The sequence below is a fragment of the Mycetomoellerius zeteki genome, unplaced genomic scaffold, assembly GCF_001594055.1.
Source record: "Mycetomoellerius zeteki isolate Tzet28-1 unplaced genomic scaffold, Tzet1.0 scaffold452, whole genome shotgun sequence".
In the NCBI taxonomy this organism is placed as follows: domain Eukaryota; kingdom Metazoa; phylum Arthropoda; class Insecta; order Hymenoptera; family Formicidae; genus Mycetomoellerius; species Mycetomoellerius zeteki.
Genome location: NW_017257449.1, coordinates 64,549 through 70,935, shown reverse-complemented (window position 1 = coordinate 70,935; position 6,387 = coordinate 64,549).

The window sequence follows — 6,387 nt, the reverse complement described above, 5'->3', positions numbered from 1 at the left end:
GTTCCATCGGCGAGCAACACCAATGCGGTTTTCACTTCGTTCTTTACATTTGCCATAACGTATGTGCGTATTCTACGGAATAACGTCAAACTTGGTAAAACTTCTACTTTATTTAAGTAAGGAGGATGGAGAGGACTTCGAGAGAGAAGTCGAGAAAAGTTGCGTATTCGGGGAAGTCTGTTCAACATGGTTCAATTGCTGGATTTACCCTGCATCTGATTTTCGTCTTATGACGCTCTACAGCCAATCAGAAAACAGGATTCCGATAATACGAAGCAAAATTCATCGGAATCCGGTTTTCTGATTGGTTGCAGAGCGTCGTACGACGAAAATCGGATGCAGTGTGAATCCAGCATTAAGCCTGTCCAATCAACATACTGCTTTTCCAGAAGAGCTATACTTTTATTGGATATTGCACGATGCATGTCATTTATCGCGTCGCATCGCGCTGGTGTGCTGGAACCATTAATCAGGGTTGGTGAAAAAAGCTCTAAGTATAACATCTTTCTCTTTCGCGACGCGACGCGTGATGCCAACTGCAGATCAGCACAATGTTTGCCGCACGCGACACGCGATATCTAATGAGCGTACAGCTTTACCGATGTTCTAAAGTTATACGCCCATTGGATATCGCGTGTTGCACGCAACGAACATCGCGCGCAGTGGAAACGCATCCTATGGTGGCAACACTGGCATGTGGCGGCGGTTAGTCAGTTAACGTTCAACTTATATTTTTATTTTGGTGATCCTAACTTGCAAGCATTTGACATTGAAAAGTTTAATTAGCAATAACGTGTTGAATTAGAATCTGGATTATTTTCATTTATTGGACGAATCGGATTACCTGTTGAGAATCGAATGAAGAAGAAGAGGGTTTTTGGCATTTATATCCTTATTTACATCATCTGCAATGGACAATGAAGACAGACCAGTAAGTAATACATAAATATTATTATTTAATTCTTCGTTATTTATTATAGTAAACATTTAAACTATATTCGAGGAGTGCGCTATCGACGTTATTTATGTCATCTATTCTTGTTTTACATCTAATAAACGATGAAGATAGAATAACACAAATTGCGCTAATAGTGACTATGGGTGCTTTTCATTTGATGGCATAAGTCGATACGTTGGTTGTGTTCCAAATTTACTGCCAACACTGAAAATGCGACAATATTTACATTACGTGCATTATAGATTTTCAGTGCAGGCAGTCAATTTTGGAACATAGCCATCGATGATACAAGTCGACACGTTCTATCCTTCTTGACATTTAGAGAGTGACAAAGATAGAACGATACTTGTGTCGACATATGTCGACTTGCGACATCAAATGGTACATTCCGTTTCACGCATGATGTGCATAATGCATCATTTATACTTGTTTAACATTCGATGAATAACAAGGATAAATGATGCATCATGTGCATCATGCGTGAAACGAAATGCAGCCGAAAGTATCCATAATCAGTAAATGTATCTCATTTTCAGGTAATTTTGTAAATTTGTATCATGCTTAGAACATATTATGACAAGAAAAATATGTGATGCATTATTTTCAGTTTTTATGTTTTAATACATCATTGTTCAAAATATGATTTTAGTGTTCCTATCTTGGTAAAAATATAGATAAAGCAAGTGTGGGAAATTCGGTTAGAAAGATATTGGCAAAACTTGTGACCAATACTCTGGCAACTAAATATAGTATGCAAGGTCACGGGAACAAGAAACGTTTTGATGCTTTGAAATTATGGAATCTTGTTCAAGGTAAAATCATCAAATTATAATCTCTGTATCTTATCCATTTCATATTTTAACTTGCTTCTTATCTTAATTCTACGTTTTCTTATTAGAAGAGATTCAAAAGCTATCACAAGACTGGAATTTTAAAACACATTTTTCAAGAAAATTATGATTAAGCACAGGAGGGAGGGGAAAAAATTATATTTTTTTTTGTAATATCTGAGAATGACAAATGAAAAAACGTATCTTCTAATTTAATTTTCTTTTTTAAAATTGAAATAGGCTACGTTTACACCGTACGCTTAGTTTGCGACTTATACAATAGGTGTCTTTGTTTAACCTACAGGATAAACGAGGACATATATTCATAGGCCGCGGACTAAGCGTATGGTGTAAACGTAGCCATAATGTGCTTGTCAGTACAATTGCATGTTTAGTAAAATCTTGTTTTTCCTGGAAAATTTATTTCATACCTATATATTTATATGTATGTATATGGTATACTAGAAAAAAGACAGTGTGAAAAGGAATGTAGAAAAGAGTATGAGTTAAGTCGTAATCACATTAGCGATTGCACAATTGTAATTAGTGATTAGCGATTATTTTTCAACCAAAACAAAGTAGTTATCGATTGGTTGTTCTGACTGGAAAATAATCTCTAATGTGATTGTGACATTACATTCAACGCCATATACATCTTTTTATTTCAATATTTTGAATTACTAGACATTTTTGGTCGGACATTATAATTAAATATTTTTATATTATGACCAGTAGGTAATTAAGCAAACGCCAACGGTGTGTTAGATGAACATTTTACAACATTAAAAAATAGCTTATATTTGTCTTATATTTATCTCATCTGTACTGTCTGATGATTGTAAGTATTGAATTGAAAAGACATACGACGCTGAATGTATATAGAGAATTGTTTTATTATGTTTTTGAAAAATTCTAGAGAATGAATATTAGTTTATACTTGTAATAATCGTTACATTAAGTGATGGCAATGTTACTTTAATATGTTATTATGATTTTCTGTGATTTTTACTGTTTTTAATATCTGTTTTATTCTGTTTTATTCTATTTTTAGGAACTCTTTTAACCCAATTTGAAATCAGCGACATTTCTGTGGCGGAGAAAAGCGTTGCAATGTGGCTAACAGCTCATGGAGAAAACAGGAGGATGGTTCTTTTGGAAAAAGGATTGAACAATATGTTTCTAAGTCTTCAAAACAGAAAAAGAATAAGTCAACATAATGAAACAACTTTAATTACTTTTTAACTGTATTTGTAAACTACTCATTTTTCATTGTTGGTCATATAAGGCCCATTTTATATACACAAAAAGTTGTAAGGATTTTGTTATAGTTCTTAGCTTTTTTTTGAAGTGCCCTTTTGTGTTAAACAAAGCGAATTATGTTTAATTTTGAAAGTTCGTTTTATTTAAGAGAAACAACTAATTTTTAGGCGATTTTAATTGGTTTTTTTTGAAAACTTTTATATTCACTTAGGCTATGAAATAATGTCTATCATATGACATGTGTGTTACATTGTATTTATTGTACATTACTGATTGTGAAATTATAACATAAGCATTGTTTGTTTTGTCTCTCGGGAGCTGCTTGGGGTCGCTCCGAACGAACCCAGCATACTTGAAACGTGCGTAGGATTCACTACGTTCACTACGTCGCACTACGTGCGACATTCGTCATACGACGATATTCATTGTAACGAATCATAACGATGAATATCGGACATCATATGACGGATGTCGTACGTAGTGTGAATCCTACGTATGTTTCAAGTACGCTGAGTTCATTCGGAGTGACCCCAAGCAGTTCCCGAGAAACAAAAAACGAAAACTGCTATAGATGTAATATAACTGATGCTTAGTATTGACTGAGAGACATTATTTCATGTGACTAATTTTCTGAGTTGACTGCGCTATGTTCATGTGTTCATATTCTCATGTTCATATACTTTTATGTTTTCATCTAATAATAATAATGTTAATAACTTAATAAATTTAATATGTAGACTAAGTAAAAATAATTATTCCATTTTTCCTCTAGCTATGATTACAAACAACATAATGCTATAAATGTTTTGAAGTATTTGATTGATCAATCAGTATAAAGAATTTTACTAATTAGTGAATCAAAGATCAATAATTGTTTCATAGTTGGTTTTTAAGACTGTCTCAAGTACAATTTTAATATCATAAACCAATCAAGAGCCGCATCTTAAAACATTACTGAAGACAGTCTTAAAATGAGAAGCTTGAGAAACGACCGACAATTCGATGTTGAACCGAGTGATTATTAATACCGACTAAAGAGTGCTTTAAAGCATTTGTAGCATCATGCGTTCGTAATCTATCCTGCACTGTGATTTATCGAATTCGATATTGATCGCGTTCAGCAGACTCAACTGTTGCGGAGCGAATCCATGAGCGCTCACTGTTATTAGTATATTCTCTTAGATAGACCAATAGCAGCGAGCGCTCACGAATCCGCTCCACAACAGTTGAGTCTGCGGTTAAAGGCCGCGACATAGACTTTTGTAAGTCTATTGAACGCGACCATTGGTTTCGACCTCAAAAATTATTCGAAATCGCGTTGATTTCGATATCAAAAATTGTTCGAAATCGCGCGCGCGCGCGCGCGGACCTGATTTTGATATAAAAAATTGTTCGAAATTGAGCTAATTTTGATGTCGAAATTTTCTCGAAACCGAGCCCGTCTGAATCTCGAAACGATGTTGGATTTCTACCTCTTTTCGATGATTATTTCGTTATCATTTCGATATCATTTCGACTCGTTATTTCTCACTAGGTTCCACTAGTGGCTAACGCCCCAGGACTAATATATCTCCAGGATGGTTTCGTCGACGGTTTCATGATAGTCGGTGGTAGTGTTTCTACTGGTTTAGGCATAAATTTATACCAAGAATCTCCCAAAAGGTACATAGTGGGTGCAAAAGAATTACAAGTGATTTGAGTCCCTTGACGCAACAATACATGTGTTTGCGGAGTTAAAAAATATGTGTGGTTTCCTCGTAATACCGGGAGTTGTTCGTAACACTCGGCTTTTTGGGCTAATTTTACTTCGATTGGTACATATTTTACTATATAAATTACTTCCCTTGCCAAAAGAGCCATGTAACCGGACCCTTTCATAAAATGATAGGCAAAGACGTCAGACGATCTGGCAGCTATAGCTAGTGCGTTTTGTAACATCCTCGATTCAAGATCGCATTGTTGCAATAGCTTAGCTGCACGCGGTTTGAGTTTATCTTAACGTTAGCATTATAGTTCTGTAGCGTTATTTCAATGCTTCCCATTGCAACCACACCTCCCCAAGTTCCATATGGATCGGAATAAGTTGCTCCGTAACCGTCATGTTCCGTCAACATTCACATGATCGGCTAAAAACACTGGACGAGTGGCGGTCTGATTAGATTTTAATCCGGTTATGTATGTTCCTGATAATTCGAAGGATCCATATGTGCGCTGACATGCTTCTCGACTCACTTCTATTATATATGAATGTTTACCGTTGTATACATCCATAGTATGGGAAAACATTCCACATTTCCTGACTAAACGGTCAATTTCGATTTTACATTGTATAACTCTTACAGATTTGAAGTCATTGACTTGAAGTAGTTGTACATAAACCTTGGTGGAGTTTACGTTTTGTAGGGGAATGTCGCACTCTTCAATGTTTACTAAAGACAACGTAGTCAGATTCGTTGATGCGGAGCCGCAGTCGTACCCTATTCCACAAGATTCTCTGTCCATATTATTAATATAAATATCGCGATTATTCTTCTGATCCGGGGATTCATCTGAAATTTTGATTTTATTTTATTATTATTAATTTTAAATTGTTGAGATGTGGTTTTATGTGGGAAATTCGCAAGCGGTTTGGGTGAACGATGCGGCTATTTTTCTTTATTCTAATTTTTATATTATTTTTATTTAATATTTCCAAGATTTCATGAGGACCAGTATGTTGATCTCCAAATTTAACTGGTTTAGGTCCCGTTAACAGAAACACATGATCTCCAGGCTTAAATTTCTGCGGATTGATTTTCTTATCATAATGTTTTTTCGATTTAAATTTAGCTCCGATGACGTTTTCGCGTGTGTTTGTCTGGATTGTGTGCAGTTGTGTGACTAAATTTATTAGATAATCCTCGTAATTAGCTAATTTTCAGGACCTAAGAGCTCATTTGATGAAACTCTTGCTATTTTTCCGAAATAGCACTAATAAAAACACTAATTCGTAAGGAGTAGTGGCTTCGTGAAAGCTAGTGTTATAATTGAACATCGCTAAGCCAATCCACCTATCCCACTGTTTCTGTTCATTTGCGTATTGCTTTAAGTATTCCCCCAAAGCGTGATGTGATCTCTCCAGTGATCCATTTGATTGAGGGTAAAAAGCAGTCATACGGAATTTGCGGATTCTGAATATTTTCGCTAATTTCTTCATCAACTCGCTAATGAAATTTTTTCCTTGATCTGTTAGTATAGTTTTGGATGCTCCTAATACGCAGATAAATCTGTCTACGAAAGCTTCAGCTATCGTTTCTGAAGTTTGATTCGGTAATGGTATTCCCATGCAGAATTTAGTTA